Raw genomic sequence first — 19,951 nt, forward strand, 5'->3', positions numbered from 1 at the left:
TAACGATGGGGTTCTCCGGGAGCAAAAGAAGACTGGATACATTAAGGCAAGTTACTGTTTCAACTCAGAGTTGTTTTATATTGACTCAAAAATTGAATCATCTAACCTAAAAATCCGATTACTTGACTTTTGTCTTAAACGACTGAGTGTTGAAGGGTTTCGAGAATCTATGACATTATGACAGTTATGAGAAAATACTCACATAAATTCACAACTCAAAAAGAATTACTTCCACGGTTACGTTGTTAGATAGTAATTCATTCATTTAGTGTTCTGCCCAAGGGCAAGTCTTTCACTGTAAACCCAGCTTTGTCCATAATTTCCTAGTTTCTGCCTTCCTCTTTGTTTCCTCATATAATCCATATATCTTAATGTCGTCTATCATCTGATATCTTCTATCCCGAAGTCTTCTCCCGTTCACCATTCCTTCCAGTGCATCCTTCAGTAGGCAGTGATCCAACCAATTCCTTTTCCTCTTTCTGATCAGTTTCAGCTTTATTCTTTCTTCACCCACTCTTTCCAACACAGCTACGTTTCTTATTCTGTCTGTCCACTTCACACGTTCCATTCTTCTCCATATCCATATTTCAAATGCGTCTATTCGCTTCTCTTCACTTCGTCGTAATGTCCATGTTTCTGTCCCATAAAATGCCACACTCCACACAAGGACTTCACTAGTCTCTTCTTTAGTTATTTTTCCAGAGGTTCGCAGAAAATGCTTCTTTTTCTATTAAAAGCTTCCTTGGCCATTGCTATTCTCCTTTTGACTTCCTGGCAGCAGCTCATGTTACTCCTTATAGTACACCTCAAGTATTTGAAGCTGTCCACTTGCTATAATGCAATAGTCGTCAGCACTCGCTGAAATGTGCAATGGGTACGCGGTGCCGTCCCGTGTGCACTGTCGTGGAACAGGGAGAGATAGAGAGCATACCCGCTAGCAGCTACGAGAGCACTATAGTGCACTGCATTTTCCGCGGGTAAGAGAGGCTAGCCCCAGCGTGCTCTTTGCTGACGACCCCTGCTCTAATGCCTCATTTAGAATTCGCAAGTTTATCTTCTCTATTTTTCTTTCTATGACCATGCTCTTCGTCTTATTTGCGTTTATCTTCATTCCATAATGCTCACAGTTGTCATTTAGCTCCAGTAGCAAATCTTATGCACTTTATTTTTCTTGCTCCTAATATTACTCCTCCCATTTTCTGAAAACAGTTCTTTACTATATCCTCCAAGTAGATGTTGAATAGGGTAGGTGATAAAGGACATCCTTGACGTACTCCTCTCTCAATTTCACTTCCTTCTGACATTTCTTCTCCTATCCTGACTTTCACTCCTTTCATATAAATATTACTGAACAGTCTTCTCTCTTTCCAATCTACGCCAGTTTCCTTTATGAGTTAGGTAGTAAATTGTATTAAAATAGAAATAATATCAAGTGTTATTATGTGCAAGTTTGTAAAATTGTTGTTTGCATAGCTACACCTAAATAGTCTATGAAATTCTGTTCCTTTAAAGAGAATTGGTTCACAAACTGAATCAGTAACAGTGATTGTACGTGATTTACATATTTATAAACTGAACAAAAAAAAATCTCTTTTTTTTTGCTGGGAAATAGGCAGATATTAAACCTAATTAACAGCAACAACGAGGTAATACGAAACGACTTGGTTTATGAAGAATCACTTCCTTAACTGCGGTTACGACTGCGCGGCTTATGCCTGTTCTACACTTAGTCAATAGTCCGCGTTTTTGCAGGATTTGCCACGCACGTGCTCACATTTGCATGCGGCATCAGCAGACGTTTTAAAGGGGATGTACGCCCACGGGTGGATCTTTTTTGCAAGCTTCTCCCCCATCTACTGCAGGCAGCCGCTTCTTTTAGGTTCTCTGGAAATTACTTTGCTGTTTAGAACCTTCCCCGACCCTGTTTCCGCTGGCTCTACCGTCTGTGTGTCAACCACAACTTCTGGGAGGAATTAATGGTGCTTCCAATTGCCTCCATCTGAATATATACTGTATGAGTTAGAAAAACTTTTGAATCTATAAATCAGACAACATAGCTCCGCGATATCGCATTTCACTCGTCTCGGATAGCTACAAGTTTCAGATCTCAGTGTTGAATCAGGCCTCGTCTTTTTCCTCAGCCTGGCCAGGAGCGTTAAGGAATTAGTTCACATGAAATGCAATTCTGGGTCTGGAAATTAAACGTGATGTAGTACTTACAACGAGAAAGTTTTATAGAGTTTTAAAATAATTGTTTCTTTCTCACGTTCTACTTGCACAAAGTTTTAGGTTGATTAAACTATAATTAATCATCTCAGCAACACAATCTATTTTGTATATTACGTCTAGAATAAATTAAATCATCTACATTAGATTACATTGTATCTCTGATTGAGGTTCTGACTGATATGTGCATATATTATCATCAATCAGTACATCTCACTTAACGATATGTGTTAAAGAAGAACAATTGTTTGTATACATCTGAAGTCTGATTAGTATGCAATAGAGGGGGAAAGGAACTGGGCATCCTATCTCATTTCTTCTGCCTTACTTGCCTCAAGAGTGATGGCTTATTTGTGTCACTTATGAGGTTCAAATCTGGCTTCGGACAGTTAACTAAACAACAGCAACATTACATTGCATTGGGTTGGGTTATGTTATGTAGTCGTAGTAGTACGAGTAGTAATATCAATAGTACTAATAGGAATAGTAGTATCAGCAGCAGTAGTAGTATTATAATTCTTAGTAGTCTATTACTAGTATTTGTAATAGTACTATAAGTATTTGTAGTAGTGTTATCACCATTAGTAGTGGTGGTATTATAATATTATTATTTAGCAATAGTAGTATTAGAGCAGTAGTGATAGTATTAGTGGTATTATTAGCAGTAATAGTTTCAGCAAAGGTAGTATTAGTAGTAGTAGTATTAGCTTCAGTAGTGGTAGTGTAGTAGTAGTGGTATTATTAGCAGTAGTAATATTAGCAAGAGCAGTATTAGTAGCGTGGTGGTATTATTAACAGTCGTATAAGCAACAGTAATAGTATTAGCAGTATTATTAATATTAGTTTTAGCAGTAGTAGTAGTGGCAGTGATATATTAGTAGTAGTTTTATCAAGAGCAGTATTAGTAGTAGTGGTATCTAGTTTTAGCAACATTAGTGATAGTAGTAGTGGTATTATTAACAGTAGTAGTAGTAGCAGCCTTAGTCATAGTAGTAGTGATATTATTAGCAGTAGTAGTATTAGCAGCAATAGTGACAGTAGTAAGTTCCTTAGTAGTGATATTATTAGCTGTAGTAGTATTAGCAAGAGCAGTATTAGTAGCGTGGTGGTATTATTAACAGTCGTATAAGCAACAGTAATAGTATTAGCAGTATTATTAATATTAGTTTTACCAGTAGTAGTAGTGGCAGTGATATATTAGTAGTAGTTTTATCAAGAGCAGTATTAATAGTAGTGGTATCTAGTTTTAGCAACAGTAGTGATAGTAGTAGTGGTATTATTAACAGTAGTAGTTTCAACAGTAGTAGTAGTAGCAGCATTAGTCATAGTAGTAGTGATATTATTAGCAGTAGTAGTATTAGCAGCAATAGTAACAGTAGTAAGTTCCTTAGTAGTGATATTATTAGCTGTAGTAGTATTAGCAAGAGCAGTATTATTAACAGTCGAATAAGCAACAGTATTAACAGTATTAGTAATATTAGTTTTAGCAGTAATAGTAGTGGTAGTGGTAGTTTTAGTAGTCGTGGCATTAGCAAAGTAGTATTAGTATTGTTATTAGCAGAATTAGTACTGTTAATAGTAGTATTACTAGTAGTAGCGGTGGTGGTGGTGGTGGTGGTAGTGGTAGTAGTATTAGCAGTAGTAGTAACAGTGATGGTAGTGGTGTCATTAGCAACAGTAGTATTAGTATTAGGTAGCCGTAGTACTATTAGTATTTATTGTAGTAGTACTAATAATAATAATTTATACAACGACGCCTTCAATCAGAAATTTTTTAGCCTTGAAATTCAACTCGGTTGGGACATGGCAGACAAATTTTACTAGAAGGCAGGTTTCATTTATGTGTCATAAATCTGTGACAGGACGCACAGCTTTACTTCCTTCCCAGAGAAAACCATGCTAAGAAAACCAGGTTTGAACCCGTGAATCTTCGATCCACGTATAGGATGCTAGTTTCTGAGAATGACTATGTCAGGTTAGGTTAGGTTGGATTGGGTTAGGTTAGGTTAGGTTTGGTTAGGTTAGGTTAGGCTAGGCTAGGCTAGGCTAGGCTAGGCTAGCCTAGGTTACGTTGGTTAAGTTAGGTCAAGGGTAGGTTAGGTTATATCTTACTATAACAGCGTATTCCGAATCTCACCGGACCGGTGGACACCGATTCCGTCACGCTGCAGCGAAATAGAAACAAAACTGCTGGAAGGTTCAATGGCGACTGTACAAGATGTATGTGCTACGCTAGCAAGATTTTGTGAAATTTCTATACTTTTATCTCGTTCAAAGAAAAGAGAGCATAAACAATTATTTCTTGAACCAGTAGTAACATTTCTGGTCCGTTGACATGTTCGTTCATAAGCCATTAACATAGTTTTTTTACATTGTGCTCACTACAAACTATACAGCAGTACACACCGCCATGACACAACAGTGCACGATGTCATTCTTCTGCTAATTCCCGTCTTATACAAGAACCAATCAGATTCACTGATGGCGGCCGATGGATACTGCCACCACCTCTGCAAGCTGATGGAACCGGTGCGACAACTGTGGAGCATCAATAACGTCATCGCTGAAATTGGGAACACCGTGATGCCATCATATTGCTCAGCGCTATGATTCGTAATAGGCTCCAGCTCTCCTCACTTTGTGATACAGTACTCTTCTTTGTATGTCGTAGGACTACAGAGGTCTTACCTTTATTTTTCTTCCGAAGGAACTATATTAAGTCATTTTTTCGTCGTTAAAATTCTCTGATCTGAACCTGCGATTCTGGGATCCAATAAAAATAACCAAAACACAGTGGTGAACGAAAGTTCACTCAGGCAATTGTAATTCGTAACGTAAGATTAATTTTGACAAATATTTAAATATTGAATGTGCGATAGTAAGTTATCATCTGCTTCGTGGATTAGGTAAGCTATGCGACCTGTTCCGGCTTTGTGTACATTACATTTTCTTCTTTCTAGTGGCCGATATTCCCATGAGATTTTTGTAATCGGTCATTAGATTAAACATTTTCTTACATGCTTACTTACTTACTTACTTACTTACTTACTTACTTACTTACTTACTTACAAATGGCTTCCAAGGAACCCGCAGGTTCATTGCCGTCCTCACATAAGCCCGCCATCGGTCCCTATCCTGTGCATAATTAATCCAGTCTCTATTATCATATCCCACCTCCCTCAAATTCGTTTTAATATTATCCTCCCATCTATGTCTCGGCCTCCCCAAAGGTCTTTTTCCCTCCGGTTTCCCAACTAACGCTCTATATGCATTTCAGGATTCGCCCATACGTGCTACATACCCTGCCCATCTCAAACGTCTAGATTTAATGTTCCTAATTATGTCAGGTGAAGAATACAATGTGTGCAGTTCTGCGTTGTGTAACTTTATCCCTCTTAGCCCCAAATATTTTCATAAGAACCTTATTCTCAAACGCCCTTAATCTCTCTTCCTCTCTCAAAGTGAGAGTCCAAGTTTCACAACCATACAGAACAATCGGTAATATAACTGTTTTATAAATTCTAACTTTCAGATTTTTTGACAGCAGACTAGATGACAAAAGCTTCTCAACTCAATAATAACTGGCATTTCCCATATTTATTCTGTGTTTAATTTCCTCCCGAGTATCATTTATTTTTGTTACTGTTGCTAAAATATATTTGAATTTGTCCACCTCTTCGAAGGATAAATCTCCAATTTTTATGTTTCCATTTCGTATAATATTCTGGTCACGAGACATAATCATATACTTTGTCTTTTCAGGATTTACTTCCAAACCAATTGCTTTACTTGCTTCAAGTAAAATTTCCATGTTTTCCCTAATCGTTTGTGGATTTTCTCCTAACATATTCACGTCATCCGCCTAAACAAGAAGCTGATGTAACCCGTTCAATTCCAAACACTGTCTATTATCCTGAACTTTCCTAATGGCATATTCTAGAGCGAAGTTAAAAAGTAAAGGTAATAGTGCATCTCCTTGCTTTAGTCCGCAGTGAATTGGAAAAGCATCAGATAGAAACTGGCCTATACGGACTCTAATGTAAGTTTCACTGAGACACATTTTAATTAATCGAACTAGTTTCCTGGGAATACCGAGTCATGTGCCTTTTTGAAATCTATGAATAACTGATGTACTGTACCCTTATACTCCTATTTTTCTCCAATATTTGTCGAATAAAAAAAATCTGATCAATAGTTAGTCTATTACGCCTAAAACCGCACTGATGATCCCCAATAATTTCATCTACGTACGGAGTTAATCTTCTCAAAAGAATATTGGACAAAATTTTGTACGACTCAGCAAAAGTGATATTCCTCGAAAGTTACCACAGTTAGTCTTGTCCCCCTTCTAAAAAAATAGGTACAATTATGGACTCCTTCCATTGTTATGGTACAATTTCTTTTTCCCAAATAGCAAGTACAAGTTATAAATTTCACTATATAATGCGCTTCCACTCTCTTGTAGGCTATTATTTCTGATGGAATTTGCTCGATACCTGGAGACTTACATGCTCACTAAACTGCATTAATTTGTATGTTTACGATTTTTTGTATTAGTACATTAGATTTTTAAATTGTAATATTCGAAGTTAGAATAGAAGAAGGAATGTCAGAAGGAAGAGAAATCGGGAGAGGGGTACGACAAGGATGCCCTTCATCATCTACCCTGTTCAACATTTACTTTGAGGATTTGGTGAAGAACTATTTTCAGAACATGGGAGGGGTAAAAGTAGGAGGAAGAAGAATAAAGTGTATAAGATTTGCTGATGATATGGGTTATTAGCGGAAGAGGAGATTATACTAGAGGATATGCTACTGGAGCTAAATGACAGCTGTGAGCAGTATGGAATGAAGATAAATGCAATCAAGACGAAGACCATGGTTTCCGCAAGAAAAATAAAGAAGGTAAACTTGCGAATTTTAAATGAGGCAGTAGAGCAAGTGCATAGCTTCAAATACTTGGCATGTACTATAAGCAGTAACATGAGCTGCAGCCAGGAAGTCGAAAAGAGGATAGCAAGTAGGGAATATGTTGAAAAATAGCGCAACAATTGCGGTATCTGTTTCAATAAATCTTTCCATGAATCTGTGTTTTTTTCTGTAAATGGCCCGAGGGAAAATCACTTTCTGGACAGTTTCGTAATTGCGGTCCAGTGGTCAAAATTTGTATAAGCACTTGTTTTGATATTATTAACATGGTGGAAGAAAAAATTTAACTTTTTTTTCTGCCCCCATCAGAATGTTTGCTTGTGAGTTATTAATACTTTCAAGCAACCGGCGTGGCTCAGTCGATTAAGGCGCTTGCCTGCCGATCTGAAGTTGCGCTCGGGAGCGGGTTCGATCCCCGCTTGGTTGGGTTTTTTCCGAGGTTTTCTCCAACCGTAAGGTGCATGCCAGGTAATCTATGGCGAATCCTCGGCCTCATCTCGCTATCACCAGTCTCCTCGACGCTAAATAACCTCGTAGTTGATACAGCATCGTTAAATAACCAACTAAAATAAAATAAAATTGATACTTTCTGAAGATCTATCTTTTAATCTGAGAAGATTTTTTGAAGTTAATTACTCCAGTTCACACTAACCGAAGTTTGTTAATATTTGTTTGGGAGTTATGTACAGAGGAATAATATAAGAGCAACAAACCTCTTTCTTAGCAGAAATAAATTCAAGTTTATTTCCTTAGCACAGTGACGCCGTCCTGTAGACACTGAAATATCTTCCTTCTTAAGCGCGTTTTAACAGATTATGGCAGAGAGCTGTTTTCAGATGTACGTGTACTGTAATAAGTAACAACACGTGTCCCTAAATCCGTTCCTTCTCGTCGTCTGTGTGATGTGAATTTCCATAAGGGTCCCCAGTTTCAATGTTTTATGCATTTCCTCCTCTGTTTTTCATCGTTTCCCACTTGATCTAGCCCCACAGCATTGCTGCTATAAGATTGTGATCACTGAAGTTTCCCTCCAATCTTTTCTTTCTCCTCCTTATTGCAAATAGGCCTACTATGTTTTTATTTTCTAACATGTTTCAGCTGAAAGAATGACAATGGATGACATGAGTGTGATGTGTCTATACAAATTAAGTAAGAAAAATGATATTGTTAGTAGATAGAGGGATTTCTTGAGCAATATACATACAGATGTCCTATATTACCAGAATTTTCTCTTAAATCCAGTGCACGGTTCTTCTGACCTTACGTGCTATGTAAAACAAGTCCTATTTTCTAGGTTTCACCCCCCTCACCTATGATTAGATCCAACCACTCTTCAAAAGAACACACAAATGGCACAAACAAAAGACATTATATAACATATCCTAACCTAAAACAGGCATAAAAGTGCATAATCGAGTAGTTACCATTATCCCTTCGTCAGTTCGCATCACAAACTTCAACAGCTGAAGTTCTAATCTGTCTCGCCTTCAATAGAAACAATAATAGCATTACTTATAGTTACAGCAGTAGTAACTTAGTAGCATTGGTAGTAATCATCGTAGTAGTAGTAGTAGTAGTAGTAGTAGTAGTAATAATAATAATAATAATAATAATAATAATAATAATAATAATAATAATAATTTTATTTTCCCTGGCAGAGTTAAGGCCATCAGGCCTTCTCTTTCATTCAACCAGGATCCAAGCACATACAGAAAAAACATAAACATATACAAGTATTAACTTAAATAATAATAATAATAATAATAATAATAATAATAATAATAATAATAAATAAAATAGAGAGACTGAATACATATTAATATAATCACAAACAGGAAAATACATTCTATTTTAAAAGTATTAACTTCGAAAAAAAAAAAAAAAAAAAAAAAGAATTAATACATATGAATATAACCACACAACTAAAGGAATAGTACAATTAGTATAATCACCATGGGTTACATTGAGGCAATGACAATTACCTAGATATTAGTACTGATGAAAAAAAACAAAGTAATGACTGTTTAAAGTAGTAGCAGTAGTAGTAGTAGTAGTAATGTTAGTTGTAGCAACAGTGGTATCACTATATGCAGCAGTTGAACTGAGAATAAAAAATCAATAAAAATAGGTAAAAGATTAGGATGGCGAATGTAATAAAAGTGATTACTAAGAGAAATAGTGACAATAGGAAAATTAGTGTATAGATAGTGAATAGAAATAATAAAAAGTAGTAGGCAAATTCTAATAAAGTAGAAACTATAGAACAAAGATTAAAGAGTAGAGTATAGATAAGATTCAGAGGTTAAGGGAGTATGACTATAAATATTGAACTAAATGTTAAAGTAATGTATATACACAATGTCAAAATTTATTGTACTTCTCTTTTTTCTATAAAGGTTTTTTTTTAAATAACCATAGTCCAAAAAATGAAAATTTTAGATATTAAGCATATGGTGAGCATATTGTAGCGGCCATCTATTGAATTAGTTGTTAGGGAAAAAGAGGACACAGTCCTATGTCATAGGAGTGGAAATTTTTCCGTGGTTTTCATAAAACAACCATAGCCCAAACACTTTTTGTGTGAAAACAGCCATTGTTCAGGACGATGGTAGCTTTTACAAACATTACATTCATACATTCATATCATCTTGAAATTTTTATCCATACAATTTTAAACTGTAGTATACTGGCAGTACTGCTTCTTATGTACGCTGCAATAGCCACCTCGGAGTAAAACTTTGTAGGTATGTGAATTATTGTATTAATTATGGAGGCATCCTTAGGTAAAGAAATAATCCCATGGAAGAAACGTAAGCAACGAAAGGAGAACCAGGATATAATAAAGAAGAAGAAGATTAAAAGAGAGGCATACGTCAGCCACAACAGAGTATTTTTTCTTAAAACAACTATCGTTCACAGTTACCTATTTACATTTACACAATTTCACAGGCAATTTAAGTTATAAATGTACTGTACTTCACATTTCCCAAGTTTCTACAACACTTAAAAAACGGCATGATGAATTTCATACTTTAAATGTCAACAACATCCATGGCAGATAGTTTTTTGTTTCTCTTGAAAATTTATGTTTTTGGACTATGGTTATTTTTCCAAAAAAAAATCCTTGATTTTATGTGATCTGCGACTAAGTTCTTTCCGTCTAATATCAAAAAATGATATCGCCACCAAATTGAATTAGTCTCAGAAATATGATACTCTTTCAACTCAAATGGCCTGCGTTCGTTCCCTTCAACTAACTGTAATGTTATGTTCACGTCTAAGAATTCATGAATGAAACTAGTATTCTGGGAAAATATTGTACACTCTGAACAAATTTTGAATCTTGCGATACTGTGTGCCGACAGAAATTCAACTAACAGCGGCAACGAGCAGCTTCAGGTTTACTCGTTTCAAATGGTCACAAGTAATGTGAAGGAAGTTCTGGGTCCAAGATAATCATCTTTTAAGTATAATTATGATATTGTGTAAAAATTAATAGCAATGCAGGAAATTTATGGTGCATACAGTTCTTGAAAATTGTTGGCATGTGGTTGTAACTAGACCTGTTGTAAAAGATACACAACATAGGGCTTACACAACATAACATTTACATATGACAACATATTGATAACAAGCAAACATTCATACTATGGATGAACAACGATCGAGAAAGCGAGACTAACTGCGCCCGCACGACAATGTTGTATTACGTCGCGTCCTTGACGTAAAGACTGATTTGAGTGTTCCGAGAGACTATATTGATGACTCCCGAAGTCCCGAAGTCAAGCAGCCTTGAATCGCCACAGTTGTTTATACCTGAACTTTTATCTACTTTGGCAACTGTTATATATGTATAAACAATCAAATAGCCTATTTGAAACATCTCTACCTTACAGTGTATAACAATCCTTTCCCCAGTCTTTATTTAATTACTAGGCCCTTATTAAAAGGCTAGGAATTTTCTTTTCATATGTTTAAGGTCAAGTGTGCAATCTCAAGTAAAAAGATATTAACGTTATGTTTTATGTTTCTTATAAATGCAAATTTATTTGAGAATTGTTTTTTTTTCTATTTATATAACCATTGGTAATATCATATAATAGAACCAGAACATTTTGATAACTAAGATACTGTTCTGTTTTCTGTTTTTGTTCCATTTAACCATTTATAATGTTATTTATTTCAATGATGTATGTTATTCAAAGTTACGAAATCGTTTCATGCCGACCAAATGCTATTTCGAGAATGATGAGCGAGACTCGAAGCGCACGAGAATGACGAGACGAGACTCCAAAGACAAATGCAAGGAACACAGCGAGCGAGAGCGGCAGTTAGTTTTGTTCATCTCTAATTCATATTGTAAGTAGATTCGAACCCATGACTATTGTTTTCGCCTAACCTTAAAGACATGAATTAGCCATTATTTACATGATTTCTGACAATTTTAATACATCAGAAAGTTGAGTTAAAGAAATACTTTATGCAAAGAGCAAATTTTGTGTCTTGTTTATCATGTTGCACTCTGTTGCTTCTGCCGTCGTATTAAATTCTGGGGACTGAATGACATCTTCCTGAAAGCAATCATCAGTCTGGCAGCAGGCAGCGTTTTAGTTCTCCTTTCGTGTGAGAGCAAGCATGAAATGGCTCCTCGTTTTAACGATTCTGCCTCCCTTTATTTCGAATATTTCTCTTCTTCAATTCCGCGCTGAGAAAAGGAATTAATTTTGGTTTTCTTTTTACAGCAAGAAAATGAAACTTGAGGAGGCTATCAGAAGCTTTTATATAAGAAAGTGCAGATACAGTACTATAAATATTTAGACTTGGATCATTATGCTTTCCGCGATGCACAGTAGTACCCAGGGGGAGGTGTAGTGAGGTGCTGGTATTACACTATACGGAAACGTGAGGAAACTCGTAAGTGGTTCCTAACTCTGGAATGACGATATCATTTACGATTCAACTCAAACTGATGCCGTATATAGAGTGTTTCATAAATAAGTACACAAGTTTTTAGGGATGAGAGGTTGGGTCTAGGCCAGCGGTGACCAAACTGGGTATCGTGATTACATCGTGTAATCAAAGTCATTCATACTGGTGAGAGGAGTTTCCTGTACAATGCTCTCTGTCTAACTCTATACTGAAGGTATCAGTGTCGGTACCATGTCGCTCTACATACCCTCTGTCTCTCTACGAGCAGGAAAGAACGTTTCGTACAGAATGGGAAGAGGAATTTATTCACTGTTCTGTCGGAGAAAATGTTAATGTTCAATTAGTAGTCGTATATAGAAGCGACATTACAGAGCATTACGCTGAATACACAGGAATAATATGAGGAATACATGTGAGGCTCTTGAGGTTGTAAGGAGAGAAGAAAACAACTATTTGCAAGGTGGAAAAATTTTCTGGAAAAATACATAATGGTAAATTTTCCATCTCACGTCACAATATTAATTCAATATACTTATATTAATAAATCTTTAAATCTGACATGAAGATAATATAGTCGCTTCATAGCTTGTGAACTACACTTTTAATTTCTTTGAGTAACGCTCCCAACTTTTCGATACTTGCTCTCAACGTTTTAAAATAAACTATATGTGAATTTAAATTCTAAGCTTAATTTATATTTATTAATATTAATATGAATATTAATTTACATTGACATACAGCAAAGAAATAATTTCAGTGTAAAAACTTTACAATGTCCTACTGCATGTAATTAATTGGGAGTATGATATTTTCTTCAACATTTGTGTACCAATGGTCAGAGTAAATAATAATGCTTGACGAACAATGAAAGAGTAGGGTCTATTACTTTAAAGTAATTAGTACTTACTACGTAAAATGAAATACTTGTTCGTTTCTTGTTGTTTCGAAATTACTACAATTTATTTTCTTCAAATACTGTATAAAAATCATATTAATAAATTATGCTTTACAAACCACTACTTTGTGAAGTACAACTGAGTAAGCCTAAAGTTTCTTGTATTACAATTGTCAAATATAGACACTGATAATAATTGTATTTTTTTCGTTCTGCTAACTATGTTTATAATGTCCAAATGTCTATTTAATCCAACCCTAGAAGCGCAGAATAGATTATTGTACACCCCTCCAGCTAAGAACGGGTAAGAGCAACGCTTGATTGATGCAACCTGCACAGACCGGCGATCCGCGCACATAACTGCACATTTAGAGTCTGATTTCTGACATGCCTGTCTTAAGCTCTTTTTCTGTATATATTATATATTATATTTTATGTTACAATTATTAGCAAAATAAATAATAAATAAATAAGTAAATAAAGCCTTCCAACGAAGGAGAGTTTTATAAAAGCGTAATGATCAAGGTGGCCGAAAAAATTTATCCAATGGAAGTGGTTAATTAATTTTGAAAAACTTCGCATTTCTCGACTAAATATCCAGAAGACAATTCAGAAAATTCCTGCTTATGTTCATGAGGAATATTAAAAAAAAAAAAAGCAAGAAAATTTTTATATATATTTTTATTGGCTCTTGATGATAGTAGTGGCATTACTGATACAGCAAAGCTTGTGATTTTTATTCGCGGAGTTGATAAAGAACTCAATGCTAGTGCACGAACCACCACTGGTTGTAGTTTTCATACCAAGTACCTCTCCCCGTTTCCTTACTTCTTAGACTGTCTCTCGCATGTAATCACTGCCGTTCGAGTTTTGGTCACCGTTGTCTAGGCGATCGTTTTAAGTATAGGAACTTGGAGTCCTCGATGAATGATTTTGACGGTATGTAACGCCGAAGTCGTCAATTCGTGACTTGGATGATACTCAAACGCTGGTACCGTGTGACTGTGGAACTATACAGAAGAATTTTAAAAACACCATAGTGGTATGTGGTCTTAAGCATAGGATGTGTGAAGAAGAGAAGACAATACAGGTGAAAAATAAGTTCTTATTCAAATTTAGCGGAGAGGTATCTCACAGTAAGTGTTCAAAGTATCAGTCATTGTCTTCATTACATTACACTACTCAAATCGTCGGACCACGAACTGCTGGACGTCAAAGAACACTTTCCGAAACATCAACCACTATATTAGTTATTTTATTTTTCTTAGACGCACCGCTGCCACCAATATTGAAACAACTTGATGGAACTATTTAACGCTTCGTTGCACTACGCTGTTCTCTTCCGATTAGATTCAAACATAAGCGCAGCTTATATTGAACAAGGTAGATGATAAAGGACATCCTTGTCGTACTCCTATCCCTATTTCACTTCCTTCTGACATTTCTTCTCCTATCCTGACTATGAGTCTTTTTGCCGTATAAAGATTACTGAAAAGCCTCCTCTCTTTCCAATCCACGCCAATTTTATAGTTAGTTCTACAATAATGTACATTACCGTGAAAATCTGGAAATATTCCTTTTCACGTCGTTTAATAAGAAAGCAAAAGATATCGTCTGAAGTAAAAATCTTTTCGTGGAAGCCAAGGAAGCTCTATTGTTCAGTCAGTAGTTTACTACTAAGCTTGCCTTCTTGTGAGAGTTAACTCCTGACGTTAGAATAAATCCCGTGTCTCCATAATGGAATGTGAAGTGTTGATGCGTGAACCTCAGAAGATGAGCTCAGGCTGCCAGCGTACCCCAGCGTCCCACACTTACGAACAACTGAGAATCGTAGAGCGCATTTTCTAGGTTGACAGATGACGGTATAGCTTTTGGTACTTCTCAGATGTAGAAAAAGTTTTGTTTCATTTTCTTTAAGAATGATGGAAGACTTTCGAGAGCCCTGTCACTGAATGTAGACTTGGAACGACGTGTTATTTCTTATGTGTGTGCAGACTTCCAAACGCTGTTCCCTCTCTTAAACTCCATTTCTTCTCTCATCTCACATTCCCTGCTATACGAGTTTCACGTCTTGATTTTTTCGTTATTGCATTCATTCGATGCAAGCGAGCTTTATGTTATAGACTAATCCTCCGTATGCTGGTGCTTTTGTACTCATCATCATCAGACGAGTATCTTCTTATAGAACATCTATTTTATTGTCATGATTTTGTCGATATTTGGGTATAAAATAAGGGAGTTCGTAGGACGGTTTGTTTCATTGAGTGGCAATCTATAAAGACTTGGAGTAGAATACGTTAAAGCCCGAGAGACTCGAATAACGTTCCGCTTGTAACTTCCCGAGGCCTGATACGAACTTAAGAAAACTGCAACGACATCATGCACTAAAGTTCTATCTTGTATACAATTCCTCCGAGATTAATTTAGACTAAATTAACTGAATTTCGAAGTAGAATATGTTCGTTAGACTTCCGCTCACGTCATTGTACGTCTCATCTTTTTTTGTGGCTACAATATTTTGTCTCGGCGCATGTAATATTAACTTATAAGTAACAGCGACTGAGTCTTGACATTAACACTAGGCAGTGAATTTCTCGTGTTGTTCTGAGCTAGTCGCGACCTCCATGAACTCAGTCGGAAGATATTGGGTATAATTGTTCTCGAGAAAATAATAATAGAAAATAGTAATAATATTGACCCCATAGAATATGTTGAATATTATGCTACGCAAAGAGAAAGATATAATACGATATGGAGCATCTCTTAAACGTATGTAGTCTATATGATGAACAGTAACTGAAGAAGTGATTTCAACAAATGGACTTTTATTAGTATTTTGGTTCCATTAGTAACAAAGAATTTGACCAACAAAGATTTACCAATATCGCCTTTTATGAACATTATTGGTCTCCGGTTTTAAGGTGACTATTACACTTTTACTACGTCACACTACTTTTGATCAATAAAACGGTACTAAACGACGTCTTTCAACCAATCATGGCTGCTTATCGCACAATTTTATCGCGTCCCTAGCATTTGTTTAATTTTATCGCGTCCCTAGCATTTGTTTATTTTTATCACTACCCTAGAATTTGTTTCTTTGTTTGCCAGCATTTCAAACTGCACTGGTCTGGACGTCAAAAAACAGAAAATTACAAACCACTCCAGTCGATGCACAGCACTTTCCAATATGACTCAGATTGGCATTCAAGAACAAGAATTAATAAAGATCGCTGGTCATAGCTGTGCATCTTCCCTGAAACCCTATTTACAAATAAATGAAGAGCACCATTCGGAAATCCTGAATAAGTTGAGGGATACACCATGTACATCAACGAGTTCACTTCTTTTACGCACACGTCCAATATAACATCAACTGAACCACCAACCAGTAAAACATTCAAATTTGACAATTGTACTTACTGTCAATAATTGTTTCTTTTAAAATTATTCATTTTTATTTTTTATTTCATCATCGTTAATTAAAATGTTTCTTGTTTATTTCATCATCCCTAATTAAAACTTTTCTAACACTCATTTATATTATTTAGGTTATGTTATAGCTTCTGCTATACGATATTATGAATAGTCACGTAGGTATCAGAGATTGTTTAATACTAAGATTTATTGAAAATCATCTTTCAAGTGACGTTGATTATTGGGATCGGGATAATTGAAGTGGAATGCAACTGTTTTAATAAAACTGAAACTGAATCAACAAAGGCTTCTTGACCAGTAACCGTCCACAGAGTTCAATGAAGATTCCATAGTTGGCACAACTGATAAGAAAACAGCTAATCATAACACACTACTGCCATCTACTAGCGTAATATTTATAATGTTGAGATGGTACAAATTTGAAGACAGTTTTGTATTTTCGTAAGTCAATTAACATTTTATTGTATCGATCGGAGTACTTCGTTACTTCTAATCTTTATATACTTCCTTCTAATCGTGTAATAGTCAATTAAATCCCACTCGAGTTTTATTTTCTCTAGATAAATCAAAACCTCTAGTGAGATTACTGTTGAATATTACAATTATTTGTATTAGTATTAGCCTTCAAACTTTTGTAATGTGATTTTTTTTTATTTATTTGTTTATTTATTTATTTATTTATTTATTCTGACAGGATTGAGGCCATAAGGCCTTCACTTCCCTCCTACCAGATCTATTTTTATTTTTTGTTTTAATTAATTGTTTTCGGAATTGGCATGAAATTCCAAGCAAATCTTCCACATATCATTCTTTCATGAGTAGAAATATTAACTTATGACTTTGTTTATTATCTACTAGCTAAAAGCACCCGGCGTTGCACGGGTTTACCTTTCTGCTTCTGTTTTTAATTAAACTGCTTATTACATTTTCGGAAATCTCGGAAACCTGACTATAGACAATGAAAACGAATTGCCTTTACTAAGCTCAGATTAATCTTTACTTAAAGTCACTTCCATGAATTTATGAACTCCATAGCAAAATGCCTGCCAGCGTTAACTCAATTTAAAACAGTTGTCAATAAGGCACCGAAAACAAAACATGTCATCATGTGCCTGACGTTCAAGGTTTTTTTTTTTTTTAATTTATATATTTATTTGCTTTTATTTATTTATTCTGTTGTAGTTAAGGCCATCAGGCCTTCTCTTCCACACCGCCAGATATACAAATAAAATAATAGAAAAATCAAACTATGAACAAAGTAAAGCCAACGAAAATATGATTCCTTTCCCTCTTTCTGATCAGTTTCAGCATCGACTCAATATGTACATATATAATTCAATTTATATTGGAAGATTTTTTACACCGCTGTACACCCACTTATATCATACCCAGTTTTTTTTAATATGACTTGGAAAACTATATCTCACAAATTCAGAACATAGTATTATATTAATTCTTATTTTATACACAGAATACAGATACAATATAAACTTGCAATAAGTCATTTTTTTTTTACATAAAGACTAATATTCTGAGAGACTTATAGGCTTAACGGTATTTTAGAAATTAAGAGATTGTTATTTCCACAACGCATAACATACTACATTTGCAACGTGATTATAAAGATAGAGTTTCGCAGTAACATATTTTCAGACGTGAACAACAATATTTTGAGAGGTATATTTTAGAATTAATACAATGCTATTTTCAATCAGCTTACGTAGATCACGTACTACATTAGCAACATGACAGAAATATCATTGTATTGCTTTTTGATATGTGTAATTTTTTTTTCTACTCCTTTGTATAAAATATAGTCGAGGATGTGAAAAACACGCAGTTTTTAAGTCAATGTCTGCAACTTTGAGGTAGTGTGTTTGAGCTTCATTTTAATATGGTCATTACAAATGCTAGTCGCACTGAAATTGCAATTGCATTAAATAGATTGGATATCATAGCAATACGTGAGATAAAAACATCTTCTCATTTCGTTTTTCCAGTTAATATTGCTACTTCTATTACGTTTCGCATGAGTTCTTCACACCAATTCATGTTGGTGCATAATTTTGGTGGGTTAATATTTAGCAATAGTACTTCTGGTTATTGAATATTAAGTAAATTATGTGGTAGCAATCCTTGTAGTTTGAAAGAATTCTAGAATTCAGTTGGATAAAACACAGCCTGCTCACTATCTACAACTGCATCGAGAAATTCATAATACGGTCCTTGACTGCGTAAAGATACTTATTGCATGAATTATCTAGTTTTAGCTTTCATGATCTGTAGCAACAGTGTAATTTAATTTCATGTTAAAATTTCCATGGCCTCGTGAAAGTCGATGTTGAATACAACAGACAATAATAAAAAACAATTGATTGTAGATGACTTTGCATTATAATATTATACATCAACTAGTGGCTTGTGCAGCAAATGCTGCTACAAACTAAGTTCGTTAGACATTCAAATAAAAATTTTTCAGATTTATTTTCAATGAAGAATACTTGTCTTTTTGATAGTTATTTGCTTCCATGATAATGAAACATACTCCCTCTGAATGGATTTTTTAGGCCAAATACTTTTTCTTGAACCTATCCAACTTCAGTTTTTGAGTTTCAACGCGAAAACGCAAGTATCAATGTCAGGACGATAGCAGTAACTATTTCAGGTCATTGTGGATTGTAGGCAAAAGTTAAAAAAATATCAGGTTTGCTAAGCTTTCGAACAATAGCATTTTCGTATAGCTGCTGCATGTAGAACTTGAAATGTAGAGCGTAAAATCATTTTATCCTACTAAGAGATCTTGCTGAAATGATCTGGAGACTACAAAATTTTCTAGGCCTCTTATTTTATCAGTAAGTAATACCTTTTTATCTTTCCTTAGGAACTGTAATTTTTGCGCTCTCTCGAGCCAATACTGAAGACAATGACACATATCAATATCTACACTACACCGCCATTAAGTATATGAAAAAGACCCAACCCCACTGGTTTAATAAGTATAAAAATATTTGATTTTTAATAACAATATTATTATCTTAAGTTTTGTAGTTATATATAGCAGTCACTCAGTAAATTATGGAAATGAAGATCTAAATTAAGATATTCTCTACATTTACTTACATAACCTCAAAACGTTTCACTTTCATGTCATCAATATAGCATCAATATTATGTACAATTAATGAAGAATAGACGCATCATGATATTAACTTTAATAATATTTAATTTCTAATGATAATAATGTCATCAAACCACCTCAAGTTTCGTAGACTTGAATATCCAATACACAGCTGTACTCAGAAAATTATACACTGCAGAATCAGTTTTTAATAACAAATTGAATTGATCTCTAAATATGTCGGCAATCCTGCCTTCGTGTAATAGCCTATTGTTTATTGTAGTGTGTTTTGTCCTGAAATTCAATCAAGTCGGCCGTGATTCAATAAAATTAGTTCTCAAAACTAGCAACAGATGGATTTTGGAAAATAGGAAAATGATGTAGGAAAATTGACATTTCACTGAGAACTACTATTTT

Source organism: Periplaneta americana, chromosome 5 (genome assembly GCF_040183065.1).
Source record: "Periplaneta americana isolate PAMFEO1 chromosome 5, P.americana_PAMFEO1_priV1, whole genome shotgun sequence".
NCBI lineage: Eukaryota > Metazoa > Arthropoda > Insecta > Blattodea > Blattidae > Periplaneta > Periplaneta americana.